Source organism: Bubalus kerabau, chromosome 1 (genome assembly GCF_029407905.1).
Source record: "Bubalus kerabau isolate K-KA32 ecotype Philippines breed swamp buffalo chromosome 1, PCC_UOA_SB_1v2, whole genome shotgun sequence".
Lineage (NCBI taxonomy): Eukaryota > Metazoa > Chordata > Mammalia > Artiodactyla > Bovidae > Bubalus > Bubalus kerabau.
This window is the reverse complement of record NC_073624.1, coordinates 273,330,064-273,342,969: the sequence shown is the minus strand read 5'-3', so window position 1 is coordinate 273,342,969 and position 12,906 is coordinate 273,330,064.

Sequence of the window (12,906 nt, the reverse complement as noted above, 5' to 3'; positions counted from 1 at the left end):
CTGTACCTTAATCTCAAGTTTGAGATTGAGTTTGTTTGAATGAGTTTGTCTGTATAGGTTACAGTATACTTTGGTGAAAATGTTAAAATATTTAATGTGCTGCAGTCCATGGGGTTGCAAAGACTGAGCAACTGAACTGAACTGAACTGAATGTTAAAAAGTCACTGTTTTATACAACAAAGGTTTATGTCTTGATCATGCTTCATGTCCATTGAGGGTTACCTGGGAATTCACTCACAACAAACCTGTAAGACAAATGTGTTAAATGAAATATCTAACCAGTACTTAGGAAAAAGTGAAAATATATTTAGGTATGGAAACAGATTCATCTTAAAAAGAATATACATGCAAAAAGTAGGGTGAATAGCATAATAAAGGTTACGTAAACTGACAACCCAGGCAAAACACGAATGATATCCATTAAATAAGGGAACAATAAAATAAAAAGATACATTAAAAGCTTCAGATTACCGGTGGTGGGAAGGGAAGCCAGAATAGGCAGAGTAATGAAAATATTATACTTTTATACAAGTATTTATTTTGCAACTAGCTTTAGCCACATGCTAGCAAAGTAATGCTCAAAATTCTTCAAGCTAGACTTCAGCAGTACGTGAACTGAGAACTTCCAGATGTACAAGCTGGATTTAGGAAAGGCAGAGGAACCAGAGATCAAATTGCCAACATCTGTTGGGCCAGAGAAAAAGCTATAGAATTCCAGAAAAATATCTACTTCTCCTGCATTGACTATGCTAAAGCCTTTGACTGAATAGATCACAACAAACTGTGAAAAATTCTTAAAGAGATGGGAATACTAGACCACCTCACCTGCCTTCTGAGAAACCTGTGTGCAGGTCAAGAAGCAACAATTAGAACCAGACTTGAAACAGACTGGTTCCAAGTCAAGAAAAGAGTACATCAAAGCTGTGTATTGCTACCCTACTTATTTAACTTTTATGTAGAGTACATTATGCAAAATGTCAGGCTAGATGAAGCACAAGCTAGAATCAAGATTCCCAGGAGAAATATCAATAACCTCAGATATGCAGATGATACCGCCCTTATGGCAGAAAGTGAAGAGGAACTAAAGAGCCCCTTGATGAAAGAGAAAAAGGAGACTGAAAAAGTTGGCTTAAAACTCAGTATTCAAAAAAGAAAGATCATGACATCAAGTCCCATCACTTCATGGCAAATAGATGGGGAGACAATGGAAAAAGCAGGCTCCAAAATCACTTAGGATGGTGACTGCAGCCATGAAATTAAGACACTTGCTCCTTGGAAGAAAAGCAATGACAAACCTAGGCAGCATATTAAAAAGCAGAGACATTACTTTGCCAACAAAGGTCCATATAGTCAAAGCTGTGATTTTTCCAATAGTCATGTATGAATGTGAGAGCAGACCAAAAAAAAAAAAAAAAAAAAAAAAAGCTGATGCCTTTGGTGCTGAACTGTGGCGCTGGAGGAGACTCTTGAGAGTCCCGTGGACAGCAAGGATATCAAACCAATCAATCCTAAAGGAAATCAACCCTGAATATTCACTGGAAGAACTGATGCTGAAGGCTGAAGCTCCAACAATTTGGCCACCTTCTGTGAAGAAGTGACTCGCTGGAAAAGATCCTGATGCTGGCAGAGATTAAAGGCAGGAGGAGAAGGGGACACTAGAGGATGAGATGGTTGGATGGCATCACTGACTCAACGGATATGAGTCTGAGCAAACTCCGGGAAATGGTGATGGACAGGGAAGCCTGGCGTGCTGCAGCCCAGGCAGTCAAACATGACTGAGCAAGTAAACAGCAACAAGCTTTAGCCAAAAATAAATGAAAATGCTTTCATATCAACCAAATATTCATGTATCATTCTAATTCCTAAGCTGTATTCTATTTTATTGTGATCAACATTACATATAATAAGGACCAATGGATGAAAAAATATATATACATAATTTTTATAAGAAACAACACCACAGCATACACTCTTACAGTTATATGGCTGCATACTTCTTGAACGTTGAATACTTCAAAGTAGCTTAAGTGATAAGGTAATGCTAAAATACAAACAGATAAGCAATAAATTTTATTTTCTGACTACAGGTTGAACGTTCATTTTGAGTCCGAATTCTTGAAATTGTATTTGACTGTTTCAGTCAGCTATGCCAAACCTGTCACAGTGCTGGAAAAGGATATACAATTCTTATCTACCTATGAAGTGGTAAAGTCTTGAAAAGTTTTGGAATATTTTGCCCAAGTGTGCAGGGGTAATTTTAGCATAAAGCTCCAATATAAAAAAATGTGCTCCTCTATCCCTTTGCCTGTGATGTCACTACCCCTCTTTTAAATAGACCTGATTTTAAGCTAAACATAAGTGACTACTGCCCCCAATCTCACTCACTGATAAGGAAAGCTACCCTAAAACCGTTACTTTATCACCATATACTTTGAACATTTTCATACTTAACTCTTCTTCCATTGTTTCATATTTCCTATATAATCTTCATTTTAGCTGTCACTTGCCACTACCCCTCCTCCATCCCTCAAATTATCAAGTATTAAACACACTGTTTTGAAAAGTTTAAAGGTGAACTTTACAAACATCTTCAATTCACCCAATATCTAGTCAAGGATGTACTTTTTAGGCTAGAAAGCAAAGAAACCCTCTTCACATGCCTCTTTGAATACTTTCCCACACGTACCCAGCCCATAACCGGGCTTCACTTTTTTGTGTGTGGTTATTCACTTACAGAAAGACAAATTGCTAGGGTTTGTTTGTCTGTTTTGCAAAAGACAAAAAAAAAAAGAATAAACTTGAATATGTTGGTAGTTTTCCTTTGGAGAATATAGCAAATCAAATAGAGAATCATGGCAAAACCATTCATTTTTAAAGATGTAACCTGCAAATGTGCTCATCTTCTCCTGCAAGAGTTCCAAAATTACAAATCACTGCTGGACAACCATCAACAAGACAATGCCGGATCCCAACAAAAAAAGTTACCCTATGTCCAACGGCAAAGGAGAACACCAGCAAGATGGTGAAAGTGAAGTGAAGTTGCTCAGTCGTGTCCGACTCTTTGCAACCCCATGGACTGTAGCCTACCAGGCTCCATGGTCCATGGGATTTTCCAGGCAAGAATACTGGAGTGGGCTGCCATTTCCTTCTCCAGGGGATCTTCCCAACCCAGGGATCAAACCTGGGTCTCCTGCATTGCAGACAGACGCTTTACCATCTGAGCCACTAGGGAAGCCCTGCAAGATGGTAGAAGGGGCAAAATAGTGTTTAGAATCCAACACCATACCCACCAGAGATGCTCTCAAGGCTCAAACAAAAACTTGTGCCCACCAGGAGATCCCACAGAGACTGAGCCAGACCTGTCTTTGAGTGTTTTGAGTGTCTCCTGTGGCGGTATGGGTCAGCTGTGGCCTGCCATAGAGGCAGGGGCTCTGGGTGCAGCAGACCTGGGTATGACATAAGCCTTCTTGGAGGAGGTCACCATTAACCCCACCATAGACCCACCAAAACTTACATAGGACTGGGGAAGCAGACCCTTGGAGGGCACAAACAAAACCTTATGTGCACCAGGACCCAGGAGAAAGGAGCAGTGACCCCACAAGAGACTGAGCTAGACTTTCCCATGAGTGTCCAGGAGTCTTCAGTGGGGGCGTGGGTCAGCAGTGGCCTGCTGCAGGGCTGGGGGCACTGATCATAGCGGAGCATGCATGAAATCTTTTGAACGAGGTTGCCATTCTCTTCATTACCTCCACCATAATTTGACCTCAGGTCAAACAACAGAGAGAGAACAGAGCACCGCCCATCAGCCAAAAACTGGATTAAATATTGACTGAACATGGCCCCGCCCATCAGAACAAGACCCAGTTTCCCCCTCAGTCAGTCTCTCCCATCAGGAAGATTCCATAAGCCTCTTATACTTCTCCATCAGGGGGCAGACAGACTGAAAACCAAAATCACAGAAAACTAAATAAAACTGATCACATGGACCAAAGCCTTGTCTAACTCAATGAAACTATGAGCCATGCCCTGTAGGGCCACCCAAGATGGACGGGTCATGTTGCAGATTTCTGACAAAACGTGGACCACTGGAAAGGGAATGGCAAACCACTTCAATATTTTGCCTTGAGAACTCCATAAATGGTATGAAAAGGCAAAAAGATGTGACACTGAAAGATGAACTCCCCAGGTTGGTTGGTGCCCAATATGCTACTGGAGATCAGTGGAGAAATAACTCCAGAAAGAGGGCGAGAAGGAGCCAAAGTGAAAACGACACTCAGTTATGGATGTGACTGATGATGGAAGTAAAGGTCAGGGCTGTAAAGAATAATATTTCATAGGAACCTAGGTCCATGAATCAAGATAAATTGGAAGTGATCAAACAGAAGATGGTAAGAGTGAACGCTGGCACATTAGGATTCAGTGAACTATAATGGACTGGAATGTGAAAATTTACTTCAGATGACAATAATATCTACTACTGTGGGAAAGAATACCTTAGAAGAAATGGAGTAGCCATCATGGTCAGCAAGAGTCCAAAATGCAGTTCTTGGGTGCCAACTCAAAAACAACAGAATGATCTCTGTTAGTTTCCAAGGCAAACCATTCAATATCACAGTAATCCAAGTCTATGCCCCGACCAGTAATGTTGAAGAAGTTGAAGTTGAATGGTTCTATGAAGACTTGCAAGTCCTTCTAGAACTATCACCAAAAAAAAAAAAAAGTTGTCCTATTCATCATAGGGGGCTGGAGGGAAAATGTAGGAAGTCAAGAGACAGCTGGAGTAAGAGCAAACTTGGCCTTGGAGTTCAAAATGAGCAGGGCAAAGAGTTTTGTCAAGAGAATGCACTCTGCACTGGTCATAGCCAACACCCTCTTCAACAACACAAGACAAGACTACACATGGACATCAGCAGACAGTCAATACCAAAATCAGATTGATTGTATTCTTTGTAGCCAAAGAAGGAGAAGTTCTATACTGTCACAAAAATAAGACTGGGAGCTGACTCTGGCTCAGATCATGAACTCCTTATTGCCAAAGTTAGACTTAAATTGAAGAAAGTAGGGAAAACCACTAGACCATTAAAGTATGATCTAAATCAAATCTCTTACAATTATACAGTGGAACCTACAAACAGATTTCAGGGATTAGATCTGAGAGACACAGTGCCTGAAGAACTATGGACAGGGGTTCATGACATAGTACAGGACGCAGTGACCAAAACCATCCCCAAGAAAAAGAAATGCAGAAAGGCAAAATGTTTGACTGAGGAGCTTAAAAATAGCTCAGAAAAGAAGAGAAGATAAAGGCAAAAGAGAAAAGGAAAGACATACCGATTTGAAAGCAGAATTCGAAAGTATAGCATGGAAAGATAAGAAAGCCTTCCTCAGTGATTAATGCAAATAAATTGAAGAAAACAATAGAATGGGAAAGTCTAGAGATCTCTTCAAGGAAATTAGAATTACCAAGGGAACATTTCATGCAAAGATGGCTCAATAAAGGATGGAAATGGTATGGACCAAATAGGAGCAGAAGATATTAAGAAAAGGTGGCAAGAATACACAGTAGAACTATTCAAAACAGATCTTCATGATTCAGATAACCATGATGGTGTGATCACTCATCTAGAGCCAGACATCCTGGAATGTGAAAACAAGTGGGCTTTAAGAAGCATTCAGTTCAGTTCAGTGTCCGACTCTTAGCGACCCCATGAATCGCAGCACGCCAGGCCTCCCTGTCCATCACCAACTCCTGGAATTCATTCAAACTCACGTCCATCGAGTCGGTGATGCCATCCAGCCATCTCATCCTCTGTAGTCCCCTTCTCCTCCTGCCCCCAATCCCTCCCAGCATCAAAGTCTTTTCCAGTGAGTCAACTCTTCGCATGAGGTGGCCAAAGTACTGGAGTTTCAGCTTTAGCATCATTCCTTCCAAAGAAATCCCATGGCTGATCTCCTTGCAGTCCAATGGACTCTCAAGAGTCTTCTCCACACCACAGTTCAAAAGCATCAATTCTTCAGTGCTCAGCTTTCTTCACAGTCCAACTCTCACATCCATACATGACCACTGGAAAAAACATAGCCTTGACTAGACAGACATTTGTTGGCAAACTAATGTCTCTGCTTTTGAATATGCTATCTAGGTTGGTCATAACTTTCCTTCCAAGGAGTAAGTGTCTTTTAATTTCATGGCTGCAGTCACCATCTGCAGTGATTTTGGAGCCAAAAAAATAAAGTCTGACACTGCTTCCACTGTTTCCCCACCTATTTTGCATGAAGTGATGGGACCAGATGCCATGATCTTCGTTTTCTGAATGCTGAACTTTAAACCAACTTTTTCACTCTCCTCTTTCACTTTCATCAGGAGGCTTTTTACTTCCTCTTCACTTTCTGCCATAAGGGTGGTGTCATCTGCATATCTGAGGTTAGTGATATTTCTTCCAGCAATCTTGATTCCAGCTTGTGCTTCTTCCTGCCCAGCATTTCTCATGATGTACTCTGCATATAAGTTAAATAAGCAGGGTGACAATATACAGCCTTGACGTACTCCTTTTCCTATTTGGAACCCGTCTATTGTTCCATGTCTAGTTCTAACTGTTGCTTCCTGTCCTGCATATAGGTTTCTCAAGAGGCAGGTCAGGTGGTCTGGTATTCCCATCTCTTTCAGAATTTTCCACAGTTTATTGTGATCCACACAGTCAAAGGCTTTGGCATAGTCAATAAATCAGAAATAGATGTTTTTCTGGAACTCTCTTGCTTTTTCCAAACTAGTGAAAGTGATGAATTCCAGTTGAGCTATTTCAAATCCTAAAAGATGAGGCTCTTAAAGTGCTGTATTTAATATGCCAGTAAATTTGGAAAACTCAGCAGCGGCCACAGGACTGGAAAAGGTCAGTTTTCATTCCAATCCCAAAGAAAGATAATGCGAAAGAATGTTCAAATTACCACACAATTGCACTCATCTTCAGTTCAGTTTAGTCGCTCAGTCATGTCCGACTGTTTGCAACCCCATGAATCGCAGCACACCGGGCCTCCCTGTCCGTAACCAACTCCCGAAGTCCACCCAAACTCATGTGCATCGAGTCACTGACGCCATCCAGCCATCTCATCCTCTGTTTTCCCCTTCTTCTCCTGCCCTCAATCCCTCTCAGCATCAGGGTCTTTTACAATGAGTCAAGTCTTTGCATGAGGCAGCCAAAGTATTGGAGTTTCAGCATCAGCATCAGTCTTTCCAATGAACACTCAGGACTGGTCTCCTTTAGGATGGACGTGTTGAATCTCCTTGCAGTCCAAGGGACTCTCAAGAGTCTTCTCTAACACCACAGTTCAAAAGCATCAATTCTTCAGTGCTCAGCTTTCTTCACAGTCTAACTCTCACATCCATACATAACCACAGGAAAAACCATAGTCTTGACTAGACGGACCTTTGTTGGCAAAGTAATATCTCTGTTTTTTTAATATGCAATCTAAGTTGGTCATAACTTCCTTCCAAAACGTAAGCGTCTTTTAATTTCATGGCTGCAATCACCATCTGCAGTGATTTTGGAGCCAAAAAAATAAAGTCTGACACTGTTTCCACTGTTTCCCCACCTATTTTGCATGAAGTGATGGGACCAGATGCCATGATCTTCGTTTTCTGAATGTTGAGCTTTCAGCCAACTTTTTCACTCTCCTCTTTCACTTTCATCAGGAGGCTTTTTAGTTCCTCTTCACTTTCTGCCATAAGGGTGGTGTCATCTGCATATCTGAGGTTATGGATATTTCTCATGGCAATCTTGATTCCAGCTTATGTTTCTTACAGCCCAGCATTTCTCATGATGTACTCTACATATAAGTTAAATAAGCAGGGTGACAATATACAGCCTTGTCATACTCCTTTTCCTATTTGGAACCAGTCTTACATGCTAGTAAAGTAATGCTCAAAATTCTCCAAACCAGGCTTCAACAGTATGTGAAATGTGAACTTCCAGATGAGCAAGCTGGATTTAGAAAAAGCAGAGGAACCAGAGATGAAGTTGCCAACATCCACTGGAACATCAAAAAAGCAAGAGCGTTCCAGGAAAAAAAATCTATTTCAGCTTTACTGACTAGGTCAAAGCCTTTGACTTTGTGGATCACAACAAACTGTGGAAAATTCTTCATGAGATGGGAATACCAAAGCATCTTATCTGCCTCCTCAAAAATCTGTATTCATGTCAAGAAGCAAGCGTTAGACCTGGACATGGAACAACAGACTGCTTCCAAATCAGGAAAGTGTACATCAAGGCTATATATTGTCACCCTGCTTATCTAACTTATATGCCTAGCACATCATGTGAAATGCCGGGCTGGATGAAGCACAAGTTGGAATTAAGATTGCCAGGAGAAATATTAATAAACTCAGATACTCAGATGACATCACCCTTATGGCAGAAAGTGAAGAATAACTAAAGAGCTTCTTGATGAATGTGAAAGAGGAGAGTGAAAATGTTGGCTTAAAACTCAACATTCAGAAAACTAAGATCATGGCATCTGGTCTGATCACTTCTTAGCAAATAGATGGGGAAACAATGGAAACAGTGACAGACTTTATTTTTTTGGACTCCAAAATCACTGCAGATGTTGACTCAGACATGAAATTAAAAGATGCTTGCTCCTTGGAAGAAAAGTTATGACCAACCTAGACACATATTAAAAAGCAGGGACATTACTTTGCCAACAACTGTCCATCTAGTTAAAGCTATCGTCTTTCCAGTAATCATGTACGGATGTGAGAGTTGGACTATAAAGAAAGTTAAGTGCTGAAGAATTGATTCTTTTGAACTGTGCTGTTGGAGAAGAGTCTTGAGAGTCTCTTGGACTACAAGGACATCCAACCAGAGCATCCTAAATGTAATCAGTCCTGAATATTCATTGGAAGGACTGATGTTGAAACAGAAACTCCAGTACTTGGCTAGTTGATGTGAATAATGGACTCATTTGTAAAGACCCTGATGCTGGGCAAGATTGCAGGCAGGAGGAGAAGGGGACCACAGAGGATGAGATGGTTGGATGGTATCACTGACTCAATGGACATGAGTTTGAGTAAGCTTTGGCAGTTGATGATGGACAGGGAATCCTGGCATGCTGTAGTCCATGGGGTCCCAAGGAGTCGAATACGAATGAGTGACTAAACTGAACTGAACCTGCAAATTACACCATATAACCAAGGACTTTACCTTTCAGTTCAATTTCACATCAGTGTAGAAAATCAAATCACAAGGATAAAAGAAATTGTAAAGGTGATAGTGAGAGTACTTAGTACTTTTTTGTCCAATGTTTTAAAATGTCACATCAATTTTTTATTTAACCTCATAATTAAGTATATATTGTAACATATATTTAGATATTGAATGGATACAACTTCTTTGTTACTATTAACTGCCATGTTCCTCTCAGGTGATGAAAGACATTTTACAGACTTTTTGAAGGACATGTAAGGCAATGCATTTTCCTTAGTTTTACAAGAGCTCTTTACATTATCACAAATGCTTCATGTCAGTTATTGAATTTTATCTTAATGTTTGAAAATTTCATTTTATTCTCCCTTTTTAAAGAAGAAATTGGTTTAATAATTCCACTTACTTCATGATGCAAATATGAGATTGTCTTATTTTGAGATACATCTGGTCAATTAACTGCTATATGGATAACTAAACCAACTTTATTTGATTTTGAATTTCTATGTATATATATAATTGCTTGTCAGTGTCTTCAATTGACTCTCAGAAACTATTTTTGAACTTGATATATTTGTTTTCAAGCCTCTAACTGGTTTTTCATAAGATCTGCTGTAATTGGCTATTATTAAATCTCATTATAGCATACATTTTTCCCTTCAGGTAGTACATAAACTAATCCAAATGTAACTATGACTTGCTTGATTTTTTTTTTATTATTACTTACTCCTGTACATCTGCCTTATCTCTAAGGTTTCTTTCTTTTATGTCCTCTATATAATAATAATAATAAAATGACTCTTTGTTTCAGAAACAGACATATAATGTATTGATGAGATAAAACTTTCAAACAGCTTCTAAAAACATGGTTATTTTAAATCATGTGAAAATGTTTATTTTTACTGTATTTGAAAAAAAACATTTAATAATATATTTGTCAAATCTGTAGAATCCATTGTAATTTAGCAACATTGTTATTTGATTAAAAAATAAATATTTATCTTTCTTTTTATGTCCTCGTCTGATTTCAAGTTCTTTCTTAGCGTTAAATTTCATTATCATTATCTTCCTAGTTTAAGAAATCCCTCAACCTCTAAGCTATGCAAAGAGTATCACTTTTCACACCCCAAAAAATATATTCCCAAAGCCCAACTTCTTTATATATTTCTTTGTTTTGGATCCCAATTCCTCCTACCACTGGGACCTTATTCAATTATTTACACTAATTCCTGCATATTTAATTTCTCCTGTATAGGAGCTCTTTGCTTGGATCACCATTAACTTAGAGAACAACAAAAGCAAAACAAAGTGGGACTTTCCCTTGACCTTTAACCACTTGGACTAGTAGTCTTTTTGGCTTTTCACCCCAAAACTGTAAATAATAGCTGAAGCTCAAAATCTTGTTTCCATTGAACTTTATTTCACTACGAAAAAAGATTCTTCTTTCCAAGACTGCCAATTAGGTGTTAAACGGCATTTTGTCATTCAGGAAAGACAGTGTTGTATGAGCTTCAAAGCATAGTTTCTGGAGCCAGACTTCCTGTATTGAAATCTCAGCTATGCCATTTACTTGCCTCAGTGTCATTATTTGTAAAATAAACATAATACTTATTTCATAAGATTGTCATGAGCATTACAGTGGGTTAATATGTAAATAAAGCACTATAAATAGGAGCTATAATATGGTGAAAATGTCAAAAACAAAAGAACTACCATTAAACGTATCTGGAGGTTACCCCAACAGCACACAGAAAATGTTCTCAGGATAAAAAATGCTGAAAGAAATATGCTCAACCTCTGTAAAACAGTGGAGGTCTATGACACCTGAGCCTTGATCATCTCCCTTCTTTGTCCCATCCCCCAGCTCACCGTGTTAAAAGCTATACTCTGGGTAGATGTGAAAAAAACCTGGGGTCTTTTTTCTCTTAGGTGCCTGTCGAGGAATATCATTATCTCATCAGGAAGCATAAGAGCCCATCATTGTCACATCACCTCCCCTTCCAAGTTGTAAGTTGCAAAGGCTACATTTTACTCGGCAGTGATGTCTGTTCATTTCCAAGGCAAACCATTCAATATCACAGTAATCCAAGTCTATGCCCCAACCAGTAATGCTGAAGAAGCTGAAGTTGAACGGTTCTATGAAGACCTACAAGACCTTTCAGAACTAACACCCAAAAAAGATGTCCTTTTCATTATAGGGGACTGGAATGTAAAAGTAGGAAGTCAAAAACACCTGGGGTAACAGGCAAATTTGGCCTTGGAATATGGAATGAAGCAGGGCAAACACTAATAGAGTTTTGCCAAGAGGATGCACCGGTCATAGCAAACACCTTCTTCCAACAACACAAGAGAAGACTCTACGCATGGACATCACTAGATGGTCAACACCAAAATCAGATTGATTATATTATTTTCAGCCAAATATGGAGAAGATCTATACAGTCAGCAAAAACAAGACTGGGAGCTGACTGTGGCTCAGATCATGAACTCCTTATTGCCAAATTCAGACTGAAATTGCAAGCAGGGAAAACCACTTGACCATTCAGGTATGACCTAAATCAAATTCCTTATGATTATACAGTGGAAGTGAGAAATAGATTTAACGGCCTATATCTGATAGATAGAGTGCCTGATGAACTATGGATGGAGGTCCCTGACATTGTACAGGGAACAAGACCATCCCCATGGAAAAGAAATGCAAAAAAGCAAAGGGGCTGTAGGGGAGGCCTTACAAATAGCTGTGAAAAGAAAGAGAAGTGAAAAGCAAAGGAGAAAAGGAAAGATATAAGCCTCTGAATGCAGAGTTCCAAAGAATAGCAAGGAGAGATAAAAAAGCCTTCCTCAGTGATCAATGCAAAGAAACAGAGGAAAACAACAGAATGGGAGAGACTAGAGATCTCTTCAAGAAAATTAGAGATACCAAGGGAACATTTCATGCAAAGATGGGCTCGATAAAGGATAGAAATGGTAGGGACCTAACAGAAGCACAAGACATTAAGAAGAGGTGGCAAGAATACACAGAAGAACTGTACAAAAAAGATCTTCACGACCCAGATAATCATGATTGTGTGATCACTGACCTAGAGCCAGACATCCTGGAATGTGAAGACAAGTGGGCCTTAGAAAGCATCAGTACGAACAAAGCTAGTGGAGGTGATGGAATTCCAGTGGAGCTATTTCAAATCCTGAAAGATGATGCTGTGAAAGTGCTTCACTCAATATGCCAGAAAATTTGGAAAACTCAGCAGTGGCCACAGGACTAGAAAAGGTCAGTTTTCATTTCAATCCCAAAGAAAGGCAATGCCAAAGAAGGCTCAAACTACCGCACAATTGCACTCATCTCACACGCTAGTAAAATAATGCTCAAAATTCTCCAGGCCAGGCTTCAGCAATACGTGAACTGTGAGCTTCCAGATATTCAAGCTGGTTTTAGAAAGGGCAGAGGAAACAGAGATCAAATTGCCAAAATCCGCTGGATCATCGAAAAGGCAAGAGAGTTCCAGAAAAATATCTATTTCTGCTTTATTGATTATGCCAAAGCCTTTGACTGTGTGGATCACAAGAAACTGAGCAAACTTCTGAAAGGGATGGGAATACCAGACCACCTGACTTGCCTCTTGAGAAACCTATATGCAGGTCAGGAAGCAACAGTTAGAACTGGACATGGAACAACAGATGGGGTCCAAATAGGAAAAGGAGTACATCAAAGCTG